This window comes from Macrobrachium nipponense, chromosome 10 (genome assembly GCF_015104395.2).
Source record: "Macrobrachium nipponense isolate FS-2020 chromosome 10, ASM1510439v2, whole genome shotgun sequence".
In the NCBI taxonomy this organism is placed as follows: Eukaryota; Metazoa; Arthropoda; class Malacostraca; order Decapoda; family Palaemonidae; genus Macrobrachium; species Macrobrachium nipponense.
This window is the reverse complement of record NC_087204.1, coordinates 45,411,589-45,429,687: the sequence shown is the minus strand read 5'-3', so window position 1 is coordinate 45,429,687 and position 18,099 is coordinate 45,411,589. Positions and strand designations below refer to the sequence as shown.

The following is an 18,099-nucleotide window of genomic DNA, read 5'->3' as shown; positions in this document are numbered from 1 at the left end:
ACGATATCCAAAAATCATCATAAGTAAAGAGACATAGCTTGTCATCTCTCCCGTGTCGCAATTTATCTTAATTAAAAAAAAAAAGTACACAAGTATACGGGAAGTTTTACTTCTCTAGTAACTGAATGTTTGGAAAGTTTGTTTGTAAGTCAAAATAATATATATATATATATATATATATATATATATATAGATATATATATATATATATATATATACACACACACACTCACAATTCGAGCCAGCCAAGCTGTGGTATTTTAAGGGACTGAGTTCTTGTTTGCTTATCTACAGTATATTGTTCCCTGTGTAGGCGTTTCAGTAAGTTACACACATTATACATACAAAAGTAATACTAGAAGGAAAGCACTTTCAATTTTATTCACTTATCGTGACTGAACGTGAAAACGCTTGGTACTAAGCTTATCCCTCAGTCCATATATATATATATCTATATATATATATATATATATATATATATATATGTGTGTGTGTGTGTGTGTGTGTGTGTGTGTGTGTGTGTGTGTGTGCTTAGTGAAACACCTACGCAGGGAACAATATACTGTAGATAAGCAAACAAAAACCCATTCCCTTAAGATACCACAGCTTTGCCGGCTCGAATCATGAATATACCCAAGCACTAAAGAATTTAAACTATAAAAAAAAACTTTACGTATTGGGTATACCGGTTCAGGAAGACGGTCGGGCGTGAGAACTTGCAAAGGATCCAACCTTTGGCGAGGACAGCGACAACTTTCGTATGTATCAGAGGCATTCCCACTAAAGGCGATAGACCGGGATATCAAATCCTTTTCAAGATAGCGAAAGTCCTAGCATTCATACATTATTGTCCGTGAAGTATTTCCCAATCCATCAATACCCAGACTGAGACATCAACAACTTGGCTCTTGTTTACTTGCCTGATTGTGAGAGAGAGAGAGAGAGAGAGAGAGAGAGAGAGAGAGAGAGAGAGAGAGAGAGAGAACATATCCAGAAAGCAGGAATCCAAAAGTACCCAGCTACAAGTCCCAGACAAACGACAAGATAACAAGGACCCTGGAGTCTCATTGGTCATGCAAGAAATCTCCCTTCATGGCTACCAACACGTTTTATTGTGTGAGAACCCGACTGTCTAGCGCCACCTGAACTGCTTATAGCTAAATTATGAGTCACTTGGAGGCGATGTGGATGCGTCTGGATTCCTTCTTTTACCAGTGGCTGGCCATTGTCGCCAAATATCACAGATATGTCGTGATACTATTTACCTAAGCAAACACATCAGGCATTACGCTCCAAAAAATGTACAAAAATTTGAATGCATAAGGAGCAATGCTTAGAGAATATTAATTTCAATTGAATATAACGAGAGAGAGAGAGAGAGAGAGAGAGAGAGAGAGAGAGAGAGAGAGAGAGAGATCTGTTTACCATAAATTTTGCACCCTTGTTCCTTAATATATTGATATTGCTGAATAATATAGAAAAGTGAAAACTTGAACACAGTTATTTACTGATTGAATATTAAGCATTCAACATATAGAATTTTTTTACATATTGGATATAAGATAAAAAATCAACAGATTTGCATAAGATCATTATGGCTCTCCATTAAAACGCAAATATAAGCATATTCAGTTATGATGAAGCACTAACAAGTAGACCATTAGAGAAAACGTTCAGCTATCACTGCTAGAGAACACAATTATCTATTTTTCTGAGAATAAATCAACGACTGCCCGGCTGATCTGTGTGTGTGTGTGTGTGGGGAGAGAGAGAGAGAGAGATGAGATAAGAGAGAGAGATAGAGAGAGGAGAGGAGAGAAGAGGAGAGGGAGAGAGACGCGAGAGAAGAGAAGGAGAGAGAGAGAGTTATTTTGGAACATCTAGTACATCCTCGACCGTAATTGATTCCTTCATTATTATTTAAAGCTATATGCTTAATAATCTGAAGCAATGAAATTAATACAATACAAAAGTAAAACGTGCCATTTCTTATGAATCAATCTTCCCTTACGTCACGTGTACATAAACATGACTGTGAATAGATAAATCTTTGCTCCCGACAGCCAATAAATTATGTAACCACCACTGTACATGCTGCAGCTAGAACAGACGAGGATACAGGAATATTCTAATTTTAGTGCCTTACATTCGATAAGGTTTTCGAGACCCTACATAACGCGTTCATTTCAGAAAAAAAAAAATGTATGATTGGTAATTTTCTTTTAGCGAATGAAGACAAGTGGATGAAAATTCCAATACATAGAAACTCATTTCCTTAAAAAAAAAAAAAAAAAAAAAACAAACACGCACACACACACACACACGCACAACTCATGGATATGTATAGGCACGCCTGAAACACAGAAAATCATGAAAAAAAAAAAAAACAGAACTTCATCGACGGTTAATGAAAATGAAACAATCTCAATGTGCATAAAATTGGATTTCCTCTGTGATATGCGTCAATGACAACTGAGTGCAACATCTGTTAACATTTGAGTTAAGGTAACAACGATGATTCTCTACTGGGTGAGCCTTCGTACTTTCACCCGAGACCAGGTGAGATTGTGGGCGGGACTGGCGTCACAAGAGCAGCGTTCAAGTGCACATCCGCAGATCATGCTCTTGTGGGAGGAGGCAGCTCACTTGTGATGGTTCAGGTCGGCAAGAAGAATTGCCTTTTTTAATGAAGCAAACATCGAGAGAGGCAGAGCTGTCCAAAACAAGCTCGATCGCTGCATGGCAACAGGAAATGTTAAAGGGTTCCCTTTGAAGCAACTACGAATGTAGGTTACAGGGTGCAGGAAAAGTTAAGCGGCAAAGATACTGGAAAGAAAGATAATAACATCTGATGCTATCGCGGACATTCAAACACTAACAGTATGTAAACAAAAATTACAAGAAACCATACAAGACTTTCAAACCTATATTATTATATATAAAAACTACCAAGGCAAACATGCTTCAACCGAGCCATCATTATCCAGGTTCAGTGTGATCTTTGTGTACCTGTTTTTTTTTTTTTTTTTAACTCCATGATAACTAGCACCAACGGGAATGAACAGCAACGGACAACGCAGAACAAAACAGTTAATTATAACTGTAGTTATATTGGTCCAGTATTTCCAACCAATGCTAAATTAATAGGAATTTCTTTGGGTCATCAAATTTATACATCATAATAGATATGACAATTTTGGAAAACTTCATATCAGTCTGGTTACTGGAAAACGCTAGTACATGAAAACAATATTCGAGAGAGAGAGAGAGAGAGAGAGAGAGAGAGAGAGAGAGAGAGAGAGCAATGTCATTTTCCATCGCGTGCACCTTGGCCAATAATCAGCAAACAATTACATCGGGGCCTTTTGTCCTCCTTTGCCACCCGCTCTTCCTACATCCGGCTTCAGCTTTTCCCGAATCATGGACCATATAATGATATGCACAGGTGATTAAATCAACGGTTATATGCCTGGGATAGACCAATCAACCTATAAGGTACAAATCTACATGTAGTGGAGAAGGCATGGTGACTGACCTCGCACGCTCTTGAATCCAACACGCCAAATCTCATACCCAATCACAAGTCATGAAACTAAGGCAAAGTCATCAACGAATGAAAGGTAAAACGTGATGACGTTGACGATGATGACACCGGTGTAGCTAACCCGTCCTGGCAGGTTGGAAAGGAATCACTTTGCGAGAAATTGCAGAGGGCTGGTTGTTAATGGCCAACCCCGGGCCAATTTCACGACCCGAAGGACCACTTTCGACCCAATTTTCCGAGTAATTTGTGATTTATGACTATAAAGCTGCGGGTTATTCTCCAGGAGGTTTTTCTGAACTTTTAACCAAATAGACGAGGCCTGGGTGTAAAAGATTTTTTTGGAGAGAGAGAGAGAGAGAGAGAGAGAGAGAGAGAGAGAGAGAGAGAGAGAGAGACCGGGCAGGGGTCCGAATGGGAGGATCTAGTATAACAAGGCTCAGTAATCCTTGCCTAATTCATAAAGAATTTTTATTTTCTCTACATCTCAGAAATACTTTTGAGAGGATGAAATGCATTCAAAAATAAAAAGTAAAATCAAACAATTGAATTTATAGTGTTCAGGTGACATGCATATCGAATATACATGAAAAGTCACAAAATACATCATGATATGACAGTGCTCATACACGCCACAGACAATGCTGCCCGATCATTTTACAAATAATAATTACGAGTAGGTATTATGTTTTATGGCTTTATGTAGTATGTAGGCATGTATGTATGTATATCTTCGTGACATCGTGAATCACTTATATATATATATATATCTATATATATAAACAACCAAACCGTTTATTCATAAGTCACGTACGTCTAAACTCATTCATGCATTGGGATTTTAACAATGTGAACAGGGCTTTATTTTTCAAATCAAATACTCAGTTGCAGTTACATACGTGCTCGGACAAACATTTCTCATTCGGTTTTCATTTGTCAGACGAGCCTGACATAAGAAACGTGTAATGAGAGAACCAAGACCCACGTGCAATAAAAAAAATCTGTGCAACTTTCTCTGTACCCTATTCTGCGGTTCAAGATGCAATTTCATTGCATTTGATACCTGAACGCCCCTCCGAAGTATCTGGAATACATGAACGTTCAAATTGAGAAGACAAACGTATATCTAAGATTGTACATATTTTTATTACACCCACAATTAAGATTCGCCTACCAATTGGTAAAATCTACTCATATGCATTATATATATATATATGTATATATATATATATATATATATATATATATATACACACACACACACACACACACACACATATATATATATATATATATATATATATATATATATATATATGTGTGTGTAGTGTGTGTGTGTGTGTGTGTGTGTGTGTGTGTGTGTGTGGTGTGTGTAGGTTTACCTGGCTGGTGGTACACTCCACTCAAACATACTATATATAATGTGAATTTTACCGACTGTAAGGCAAACCTTAATTAAGAACCAGCTCAGCTCTAAGCGTGAACTACTCGAAAGGATATACATAAAAGCGACTTAACGAACCGCATCTGAAATAGGACCCGAGTCTCGAATATCCAATAGTCGTTTTGATTCCCAACTTTAAACCCGTGACAAATTGTATGGGGACATAGGAAATCGATGCTAATAAAAATGAAATCATAACCCCTCCCAAGAATCGGGAGAGTAGAATTACCATGGAGTTTATGAAAATGAGAAACATGTTAGGACCTATACAACGGATATTAGACGGACATTAACGAAACAACAAATTACGTGTCACTGGCAATAAACTAACGTTTGTGCAAATGTGAGGGTTTACAACTTTACATGAACTTAGATGTGTGTATGTTCCAATTGTTCCCATCACCTAACAATCAAAGTCCAATTTATGCAAAGACAAACAACTGAAATTACGAATACTACACTAACTATTGCGAAATCACAAAGTATTTCCAATACAAGTGCAAATTTGTGCACATATAGAAGGTGCACGCGTGCTTGTGTACATACATATTATATATATATATATATATATAGTATATATATATATATATATATATATAATATATATATATATATATATATATATATATATATATATATAAACATTTACCTATTACCCTTTAATCTCATTATGTGACGTGTTTATGTGATGATGGCAAGAAAGGTTCATCAGAACTGCGATCTCAAAACATGTGCTTCACTTTATCATGGAAACCAGAGAAGCCGAGCGAACTGAATTATGAAGTCATAATCAACCACGGAGACAAGTCAAATTAACCGGACAGTACCTAATTAACCCGTAAACCCTCTTCTGTGTACGACTTTGAGTTTTGTTGTTTTGCCTTCATACTTTTATCATTTTAAATGCATTATCATTCAATTTCTGAATCATCATTACGGCTAGAAATCAGAATAAAATACAGAAATGAGGTACGGTCCCGAAAAATATAAACTCGTTAATGAATTCATAACGGATCTTGCAGTATTAGTTCAACCATGAGAGACCGAAAACACCAATCCCCAGAAAGTGAAACTTGATAATAACACATATTCTTAAAACAACATTACAGGTTCGTGCCAACGTTCTTTTCAACTAAGGAAAAGGAAGAAGAATGTAACACAAACAAAACAATTTTCTTAATGCATTATTTACGTGCCTGAGACCGCCATATTAATAAATGGCAGAAATCATACCACATTGCACTGACGGCACAACCCATTTTATTTTTTTAATTACATCTATCCTTCAGTTACATAACATTATAAGTGAAAAAAAAATGATATCTTTCATTCTCTTTGTAACGCCAGCAGAAGCAATAACAAATCAATTTATAATAAAAAGACAAATCTACTTCGCATCATAGTAACGCGCACAAAACGGAGGGCAGCATTAAAATATTTCAATGACATATAAAACCTCAGCCCTTGAAAAGATATCCTTCCTCTTCGAAAATCTCTACAGAATGTCTTATTCATGACATGGTATATGATCTGCCATCCATATAAAAACCCTCCTAAAGTATCTGTCTTAATGAAAAACGAAGTTTCATTGATATCTAAGATAAATAAACAACGCGTCGTAAATATGAATGACGTTCACTAAAACCAGACCGGGACCGGAGCTGTGCCTAGATTAGACCCCAAAGCGGTATCAAATTCCTCTATATCCCCTTGACACCTCTCGACTCTCTCCTGTTCCTTAAACAAACAAGTGGCACTTTGAGTACTATGCGCAACATTATGATTTCTCATAACCCTTACCTGGCCACGTGCACCTTTGAATAAAAAGAACCTCACCTAGCAATGGTTGCACTTTCATAACATCAACTGCATACAGTCAATAATTGTCACTGACTATGATATTCAAGAGATTGCGTGCCGGGTGACTAAACAAAAAAGAAACCTTTCAATAAATAACATATATAGAACGAGTGTATCAGAAGCACCTACTAATGTATTTGCTGAACATGCATTTTTACACATTATTCACATGGCAGCATTTCAAACTTGATATCCAATGCCTTCGAATGCGTCCTTGAAACAAAATCTAAATGTCATTTCATGGAAAGCTTTTCAAGTTTCCAGATGCACTTTCAGTTTATGCAAACTCTACTGAACACTGTAACTCTATAAACTATATACGGTTGCCTTCAATTAGATCAACTGAAAATTGGGTTACAAAAACTACAAACTTTCAGTAACATTACATCTTACAGCCATGATGCTATGACAGCATCAACGAAAGGGCAACCACCGCTTATACAGTTCCAAATAGCAAACACAAACAAACACAAGTCAAAAGTAATTGACCTTTTTTATCATCTTGGGAACAAAATATACAGTTCGGTATGATGCTGGCAAGGCGTCACCGATGGAATAAAACGGCACTGGAATACTGATACCGCAATCTCCTACTGTGGGAGTCCTTTATGGTAATCCAAGGTCAGTCCGTTGACGGATCTCCCGATGCCTGAACATATCGCACTTCAACACAAAACTAAAATTCACATTATGATTAATTATATCTAAGAAATACATCAAGACAAACAAACTTTCATTTGTCTTCATCTCTTCCAACACTTTTACTTCCAAACGAGGAATCGCACTTGGTAAACGAGTACATGCAATGACATTTAATCAATGAAGTTTCAATCTACGACCTTTCAATGCCTGCTGATCATTTCATCCCAGTCAAGTACAGGATCTGTAGTGCAAGGGAACAGTTTGCCCCTGCAACAGGGGTTAAAAGTAAAATCAAAATATAACGAATAAAAACCAGAGAACACCTGCATCATCACTGCAGCATTAGCGTAAACCATGCAGCACACTGGCGTTCGACCCGGATAAAAAAAAATCAGGCACCTGAGGAGTTTTGGATATGTCACTTGTTCAGCCGGGTGCCTCTAGGGGAGGTGGCATGTGGATACACCTACACAAGGCACACTCACACACAACATGCTACCGTGCGAGAGAGCGCGACTCCCAATGGGAGGCTCCCCTTTCCACGATCACGCTAAACGTGATACTCAAATAAAACCCCCAAAAGTGCGACGAAATGACTCTTCTTCCGCGGAGGATGATCACCTTTCCATCATTCACGATATAGAAAGGGAAGAAGGAGGGAAGAAACATCACTGGCAACATCTGACAAGTTTTACCTCACTTGACACACGGACGAGAAAAAAAATATTATTAACATTTTCCGTTATAGCAACACCATTTGCACTACAAGCATCAGAATATCACTTGCGCATTCTATTTCTAGAAAATGAAAACTTATAAACCGCACAATGTCCAGCAATAACAGGAAGAACTGCAAAGATACCGAGAACGTGTGTCCAATGGCTCGAGAGAAAGGGCCTCGACAAGCGTGCGAGGTGGGTGCTGGGCAAGGACTGGGCACGCGGGCACAGGAGTGGGCTCGCGGGAACTAGTTGAGAAGTGAGCAAGAGAGAAAATCCGCCATCCATGGACGCATACATACACACTCTCTCTCTCTCTCTCTCTCTCTCTCTCTCTCTCTCTCTCTCTCTACATTCCGGAGCGGCGGTAGGGGGTGATGTCAGCGGCTGGTCACCCTTTTGATATGATGACTCACAGATTCCAGGTGATTTTCAACTCTTCGTATGCAAATATAGTATTGCAGTCTTATAGCCATTTCACGTACTATACAATAAATTCATCTCAATATTGTTGAACCCATTAAAAAATAAAGGAAACTATAACAATAATATATATATATATATATATATATATATATATATATAAGATAGAGAGAGAGAGAGAGAGAGAGAGAGAGAGAGAGAGAGAGAGAGAGAGAGAGAGAGAGAGAGGAATGTCTGAAGGGCATTCGATACCGAAAAAATAAATAAATGAATAAATAATAAAAGAAAAATAGTTCTTTCATTATAAAAAGGCAATCTAACGCATGTGATATATCTTCCCTACCCTGGCACTACTTGCTACTCGAGAGCTGGGTGTCTCGGCGGAACTGAACCCAGTATTCGCCAATACCCGATTCGTGTCAAAAGATCTTAGCATGGGGTCCTTGCCATGATAACCACGCCCATTTCTCAATCCTCGTTTCAAAGTTCTACTTTTTTAAAGGTAATGGTCAACATTTGTATCACAGTACTTTCACCAAAAATTACCATACATAATCCATACATAATAATGATGGTTGTTCACTGGAAAACATCTTGTTCAACCTATCAACTTGCTCAAAGTAGCCTATGGGCTATGTTCATCCAAACATATTCTTGTCTTGGACTTGGCACCAGTGCGATTTCCTAAAATAGAAAAAGGGGTATTTTTCGGTAGAATGCACTCAAAACGAGGTAAAAAAACATGAAGCAAAAAATGCTGGACAAGGGTAAAATATTTGTAATGGATGAAATCGTCATCAGTATCTATTTATTTACCAGTGACTTCATTTCAACCCTGTCGAGGTGTGTGTGTGTGCCTGCGCGTGCGCGGTTAAACACACACACATACATAAATACATACACATATATATATATATATATATATATATATATATATATATATATATATATACGAGAACATAAAAGGAAAAGAACTCAAATGGGAGGAGATCCCTAAAATAGGCGCTGTGGCTTCAACTTCATGCAACCACATGCATCACAGCCAGCGTCTCTTAAATGTCAACTCATGCGTATTCACCTGTTACAGACACGAAATCTCAAAAAGCGTTTAAATCTCACGCGGCCATAACTCTGTAACATTCCTTGACAACCAGATGATAATTCTTAGATTTTTTTTCATATTTTGGATTTGTACCTCTCGTAAAGGAATTAGCGTTATGATTTGAACTAAAATTCGTGGTTAGTCAGTAACCGTTCTCTTAAAATTTTTAACTATTTAAACAACATCAAATCTATTCGACAATAGTGTTAAAGCAATCAGAAGTATGTTTTGATTTAAATTTTCGAAAAACTAGATATAGCTGTTAGTAAAATAAGCTCTACAAAGCTATACTAAGAATCCATTGTTTTCGACAATATCAACAGCTTTCTGACCAAAAACAATCATTAAAATATTAGATAGAAAAATTCATAACCAACTGTCATCTATTATACCTTCAAAAAATTAATCAGTTGGAAACAAAATTATATATGTATGTCACGCGAAGTCAAATTCATCGAATATTGATGAAAATGATTTTACATGAATTAATCAAGTAGATGATATAAATCTGTATAAGAGCAAAAGACTATCCACACTACATTTTAGGTAGGCACCATCAACGCCTGTAAAAGGGATTAATCTGAAAAGAGATACTAACTAATACAGTATGGTATCAATATTTCAACAGGACATTACTAATCTTAATTTCTCGGGGTTCTCACAAGGAAATCTGTGAATCAAAGATATATCATGAAAAGAGTAAATGGCAGAGTAAAACTCCGTGGTTGACAAACTCAAACGCACATCCCAGCACGTACAAATACAAAGATAAATGGATGAGATATATCGTTAACAATTAATCATATCTTAATTAATGAGAGATTTCGAGCTTGTAGCTACATAGGCTGGTACATACGCTGAACAGACATGCAGGAATGCCAAACAAAACTAATCGATTATCATAATTCTACTACTCTATTGCGTCAACAGTTAACTAATCACCTAATGCCTAGAGTAATTCGAAGCCATCTGCAGAATGTCACTTTTAACGAAATGTACAGTAGTCAGGCAAAAGTATTCAAATTCAGACTTATTTCCTTAATCTTATAGAAAAGCAAGATATTAAATAATGTAACCGTACATAAAATGCCAATAATAGAAATAAAAATACTGAAGTATTTCTTAATTTGAAACTACAGACTCTATTGAAAGATTTATTTTAATTTATATATTTTAGGCATAATGGCCAAGCTCTGGGTCAACTAAGGCCATTCAGCGCTGAAACGGAAATTGACAGTAAAAGGTTTGAAAGGTGTTACAGGGGAAAACCTTTCAAACCTTTTACTGTCAATTTCCGTTTCAACCGTTAAGAGAGAGTGTGGACAGTAAGATGGAAGAAAGATAATATGAATGGAGGTACAGCTAGGAGCCGAAGGGACGCTGCAAAGAACCTTAAGTAATGCCGACATTGCAACGCATGAGGTGCACTGACGGCACTAGCCTCCTACTGGACATTATTGAAAGTCTGAAAATAGTTGGACGAGAAATTTACAGCAAATGTAAGCATATAGTTACCAGGGTAAATGCAGACTAGGAAGACAGAGCAACAAATGTGAACACGGATGGTAGAAGAATTGAATCAGTTGATTCACTGAGGTGGTGGGAGTAGCATGATGATATGACTGGAAAGATCAGTCATAGCGTTGGCCAAAAGAACTGGAAAGAGATTTGGAGTGTCTATTGAAGCCGAGTTGGGAACATAATTATGGTAAGACAGTTCAGACAACTCGGCTTTATGGAGGTGTAGTATAGATGCTGAATGTAAATGAAAGGGAAAATGGCTAAAGCTTTTTAGATGAAACTCTTTACATAGCATATCTAATGTAGGCGAACCTGATAGGGCGGAAAGTGTGGAGATATGTAGGTGTCGTAAAATGACTGACAGAGGAGAGAATGTGCAATAGTGTTCTGAGATGTTTTGGTCACGGGGAGAAAATGGAGGACGATAGGAGGAAGGAGAGGGAAACCTAAAAACAATGGCATAAAAACAGAAGGCATTAATATTTATTGCAAACAAGACTGCTTTACAAGACGTGAATAGTAAAATCTGCGTAGCTACACACTGCCAATGAGCATTCTATGTAGGCGCATGAAGCTGCTAATGTGATGGATGTTTCTTGGACTGTTAAAAAATATAAAAAAAAGTAGAAAGTAATCAGAAGTGGTACATAACACTTCAAATGGAGATGCACTTCAATAAAATATGCATAAAAAAACGACAAACAACTACTTCAGTTTATCAATAATTTCTAATGCTGCTTTCAATTAAAAGAATATAGGATAAAAAACTGAGTAAAACTACACACTTCCCAAAGAAAATTATTTTGAGATTGATTGATTTGTTTACGTAATCTGGGAGTCGTGTCGTAACGACTCTGGTCATCGACGCTGAACTATTTAGAGTGCATTTGTTTATTATTCAGTATTAAAAACTATATCAACTTATATTAGTATCCTGCATAAGGTACCGTCGTCGGAAAATACAATAGTGCAACTCATCTTCCAACACGGAATAGCAAGTCTGCACGCGATACCTTTTCAGCAAGTAAGAACATTTGATATCCTGATAGCAAACAAGGACTTTTCTCTCCGATAAACGAGATGGCTTGTAGCTAATGACATACCCACCTGGACATACCATTTGGAACAAGGTCTGGTATCACAGAGGAGCTTCGCTGTTACTAGCGAAACCTTTCAGACAAGTCAGCGTTAGATGGAATTTATAAGCATACACTCAAAAGAACCTTGCATACGAAAATTACATACAAAATGTACGGAATGAAATGAGATTTTCAAATGAAAAAGAATTCTTCGAACAGTTTAAATCTCCAAACTGGCATGTGCGAAGGATAGGGGTTGCATTATCATCATAATGAGAATAATGCGAATAAGGTAACATAAATAGCAATAACAATATTACGGACGATAACATTACAGCAATCATGAAACCACAGCATCATTAGCACACGATCCTATCGTTAATTTTTAACGACAAAGGGTACAATAACACGATCTTAACAGTACATCTCAAAATGCTCCTTAAAAACATACTTATATTCTCTCTCTCCTTACTTAAATTCAATGACTGCAAATCATATGTTATTCCCTTAGCTAAGACTGGATTCATGACGAATCCCTGCAATAAGGCTTTATAGATTTTTGTATGAGGAGTAAAAGAGAAATTGAGTTTAAAAATGTCAAACTACCGTAGTTAACCGGCATAATGAAATGAAGAGGAACCTAAAATTGGAAGAAAATACGCTCCAATGAAAACCCACGTCGACCACACTCCTGCAACCCGTGCAGTATTTCAAAACTAAAGTACGCACAGCATTCAGTAATACCATCTCTTCTTTTCTCTATGCTTCCTGCAGTGATGCACAGCCTTATTGGTGTCTTTTTCATGCAAATGGCAAATAATACCGTTGTCAAATAGCTGTAAAAAATCATTCCTTTATCGAAAAGCAGGCAAAATAAAACGTAGGCGATCGAAGCAGCTCTCTTTCCTTCTCAGCCTTTCTACTATCTGCTCGTAATGATAACTACCCTATTATTTTTTATCGGATAATAGGGATGAAACGTTTCTTTTCCATCTCATTGCAAGTGAAGACATAATTGTTGTTGCGTTTTTCAGTAATACATATAAGCACTTTTTTCTAACCTCTAAGTGAATATGACTTAACATTTTCCATTCGATTCAGACAAAAAAAAAACATGCAACGGAACCTCTATATTGGTTGTTTTCCCCATAAATACGACAGCAAATAATTGTGATAATGCAGCATACTGTTCTTGCCTCTTTACAAAAGTTGCGTATCTCGCTGATCCTTTATAGCAGACGAATGAATACGTCACTCAAACTTTGCCGTTTTGGATGCCAAAGTAAAGGATCAACCAAAGCGATCCCAGTATCTGAAACCGCAGTTCAGAATTATTGTGAAATGCTGAACGTTTTCAATATCATTCAGATGGCATGACGTCGTTCTTGCAAGAACTTTCAGAATCTCTACCCAAAACAGATACAAGAGGCTGAAAAGATACAGTGATATCCTTTTAAAACATCCATCAGTATCTGCGCATTAACATCAACTGCATTCAATTTACGAGTTAGGCGATAACAATGTTACTCCGTTGACACGTTCGTATTTGCTTGTTCTACTGTGTTTCGAACTATAATTACCAAAGGTAGCAACAATGCACTACATAATCATGACCAAATACAATGTGGAAAGTCTCTCAAAAACATATATTTGTCAAAGATGATATGTACATTAGCTTTCAATCTGGTGAACAAAACAAGTTGAGAGAGAGAGAGAGAGAGAGAGAGAGAGAGAGAGAGAGAGAGAGAGAGAGAGAGAGAGATATTTGTAAGGACACAAAAAAAAATTCCACAGCAAAGAATACACTCCACAACCTGATGAAATAATATGAAAATCATATGCGGTAAATGACAGTGGAATCATCATGTCAGCGTAAATAACATCGCCGTCATAAGAAGGAAAGAAAAAAATGACAAGAGAGATCACAGGTTGTCTCATCAACGTCCTTATCAAGAGATTAAACGCCAATACTTACTCCATTCGAATCCCTCAACCTTACTCATCTACAGGACCACTATATTATTCTTCATGCTTTCAAGATGTGGGAATAGCGGACCCTAAAAGCACTCCAAAGACCCTTAGCGGGCCAAAATAACAATGGTAAAGCTCCAGTAATGATGGGAACGCCTCACGTCTTAAGGTACGTTCCTTACAAAGAAGGGAGAGGAAAATGATGGACTGACTGACCAAGATATCTGGCGTACCTACACTAAAGTTGTTAAATTTTACTGAAGAAAATAGGTATATGAAATGATTATCGATAATTCTATATTTTTATGCACACGTGCTAAAACCAAAGCTGTAGACATCATATCTCTCTGGCAAGGAAGGTGTAGGCTACCTGCATTATTGCATTATTCCGTCCAGGAGAAATTGGCAAATTCATTTCCTGAGCATTTTTGTGTAAAAAAACGGACACTGAAGCATTTAACGTGAGGTTTAAAAACACCACGTCTGCGTACCATATATACAATTCTTGTGTGCTGTTTATGGTAAAATTTGAAAAGCTGATTACAACGATTAATCGTAAAGCGGATCTGTGAACAGAACAATGTTATAGAAAAGTGTTTCACCAAACGCTAAGAGAATGATACAGCAAAAGGCTTCAGAATGAAGGAGCGCTCTTGGCACATTTTTATCATGAGCTACTCTCAGTCCACAATCATCCAAGACATATTAAAGGTCTCTGTAAAAAGCGAATAAATTATGTAACATTATTACAGTAAAATCAATCGATACTGAAAAATTTCTCCCTACGTTCATCCTTTTTCTAACGTGTCCAATTTATCTGCTTCTTGTACTTTAACAAAGCCACGAGCTAAAATAAATCATCATCATTATTGTACATCGAAGTCTCAGAATTCAGAAGAACAGACTAAAATGGAGCCTGGAACAATCGTGACCTTTGAATTCTTAATTTGTAGAAGGAAGGGCCAGGCAGAAGAAACCTACGACACTAAAGAGAAATAAGAAAGTAAGTTTTCACCTCTCCCCGTTAATGCAAAGACCTGAGGTCAAATGTCAGGTCACGGCAGTGTATGTTATCTCCAGGTACCGCTACAGCTGTTCCGTCCATCAATGGCAACCTACCCCGATTTTCGCTGCAAGTTCGTTATCCAACCTCGGCCAAATTTCATACGTCCCTCTAGTGTTTGCACGTCGGAATCTTCCACGAGCCCGTGTTGCGAAACAACGAACGGCTCTCCCCAAAAGGGAGGCTTCTGTTGAGGAGCTCTGAGTATCCTCTAGTTGTTGTAACAGAGTTTGTTTGATTTGGCTTTCCATATAAGGCGGGACTTGAGGATGTCCTCATGCAGAATCATGCTGTATAACTATCTTACCGTTAGAATAAAGACCAGAGTTCTTGAGAATTAATGCATAATATATTCATGCAACTTGAATATCAACAGTAATACATGACATTCTATATTTTAAACATTTGGCTAAAGTAACAAGGTGAACAGTAAAAAATTATATTCTGAATAGGCAGCTGGAAAAAAAATTAAAATCAGTTAATCTATTTGCAAGAAAGAGAATATCTTTCAGACATAGCCTAAATTTGTTAAGTTAAGAACAAGCACAGTGAAATTTTCATCACCTCATTCTTCTGTTTATTTTGTTGTTTTAACGACTCTGGAAATACAGTAAGCTATTTCGCTCACTTTTGATGATCCGCTTTTGCGTAAATTTTCTTATATTCTAAAATTTTGATTTTCAGTATTGTTCAGTTAGTGGTTAAAAGATGACAATGAGAGTTTGAGAAAAACAGTTAAATGGCAAGGAATCAGTATCAAACATAAAGTACCTACACAAGCAGCCACATTTAATTCTACATTTATGCTGACTTCAAATTTTACAAACTGAGAAAGACTTTGTGGGATAATAAACTAATGAAGTCGAAAAACAAAACAAAGTAAATAAAATAAAAAACATTATCATCATCATCACCACCCCCTCCAACGCCACTTGACCCAAGGGCCTTCGGAAGATTCCGCTACTCATGTATGCACGTACTGGGCTTTATCTTTCACAAATCTCCACTCGTCTCCGGATTCTCATGCACGCAGATCTGAGTCTTCTAACCCTTCCATTGCCCACTGGAGCTCAGCTAACAATATCACGTCCTATTCTCCCACGGATTGTACGCCATACATGCCCAAACCGTCTCAATCATTCTTTCACAATTATCTCATCTCATCCGTACTTTCACTTACAGTATCTTTTCCAACTCCATCCTGCCGTCTGACTTATAATATTCCTCTCAAAAACTTTATTCTCAGATAGACAATGTCTTTTTGGATATAGATTCATCGTTATATCATGATTCACATATCTTATTGTTTGATCTAAATTATTTACTAAATTCCAGCTTAAGATATGTGCTAGATACCACTGTTTCTAAATTCTTTCTATATCTTAGGTAGCTCCATGTAATTTATGTCCTCAAGACTTTTGTTTTTCTTACATTTATATTGCTAGTCATCTCATAAATGAAGAAAAAAGGTGACGCAAAACTCATTTGTAGCCTCCTATTATTCACCCCAAATCACTTTACAAGACAAACCTGAAGTGGCTTTACATATTTAACGAGGACTCCTCCGAGACACATGATCTTCCATAATAATAATCTGCGGACGCTGTCAAATGCCTTCTAGTAATCAACCAAAGCCATCAGAAAGGGATTTTTAAATTTCATGCATTGCTGCATAATACATCTTAACCATATATTTGTTTATTATAGGGTTAATTTGTTCATATTTTCTCAATATCATTCGCTTGAGATTAAGCATACTGCGTATTTTAATTACTAATGACTAAAGTGCAATGTCTTTAGTTACCACATTTAGTTAGGCCACCCTTCTTTGGTAACTTTGCTGAGATACCCAGTTCCTAATTATTAGGCTTTGATTCCCCATTCAAATTCTACAAAACAGCTTAGGTGACATTTCAGTGTCAGCTAAAATCATCTCCGCTGTGATTCCACCTTAACCTCTCGTTTTACATCTCATATGTTTCTTTATCATTTAGTTTCACTTCAAAAACAGTGAATTCATTCACAGGCATTTTCCTGTCTTCTTCTACAGTTTCGCATATCAGTCAAATGATCCCCTTTATATTTCTTACTCATGAACTCACAACAATGTACTGTGCTATGCTATGGCCTATCCTCTTTCTGACATGTACTTTGATGATTAAATTTGACCCATAGATGTTTTATCAATAAGTCTGTTAGCTACCGTACCTAAAACCAATGGCATTCCCTGAAAACAAACATATACGAACAAATAACAACAATCCTGTCATTAACAATGGAGACGAGTAAAAAAAAAAAAACTATATTTCAAAATCAGAGAGAGAGAGAGAGAGAGAGAGAGAGAGAGAGAGAGAGAGAGAGAGAGAGAGAGAGAGAGAAACGGATATGCTGAAGGACCAACCAATTAAAACCCCATCCTTTCATCTTACATAACTCTTCTGCAACGATAATCTAAAAAGCAAAGCAATTGCAAAATATGGCGGCGCCAAGTGAAATTGAGCCCTTGGCTCTCGAAGACCAAGTCTGGCACCAAAGCATCTTGAGACGTCTGTGGCTGGAGAACACAAGAGGAAGAGAGTGGCGGGGGGTCTCACCTGACGACATCACTATATCAAGTTATATACGACTGTTCAACTGAAGATGTATACATTTTTCATATGGCTTGTAAAAAAACAATTGTAACGCACAAATACTGTGATTCCGGTCATATTAGAGGAAGAATTTTTTGTCTTTT

At 37.0% G+C, this 18,099-nt stretch overlaps 1 protein-coding gene across 6 annotated transcripts in view; it reads right to left on the bottom strand.

Annotated features, from left to right (window-relative positions):
- The window catches only part of LOC135223602 (mucin-2-like), a 1,092,597-nt gene that overhangs the window by 600,646 nt on the left and 473,852 nt on the right, over positions 1 to 18,099 (bottom strand). For 2 of the 6 annotated variants that reach the window (XM_064262166.1, XM_064262168.1), the window contains exon 1: positions 8,350 to 8,445. The exons of 3 other annotated variants lie outside the window; for them this stretch is intronic. The gene's annotated coding sequence lies outside the window, so the exon portion shown is untranslated. Of the gene's footprint in view, positions 1 to 8,182; positions 8,446 to 18,099 lie in introns of those variants that run through there. One more of the 6 variants, XM_064262167.1, reaches the window with a different exon arrangement.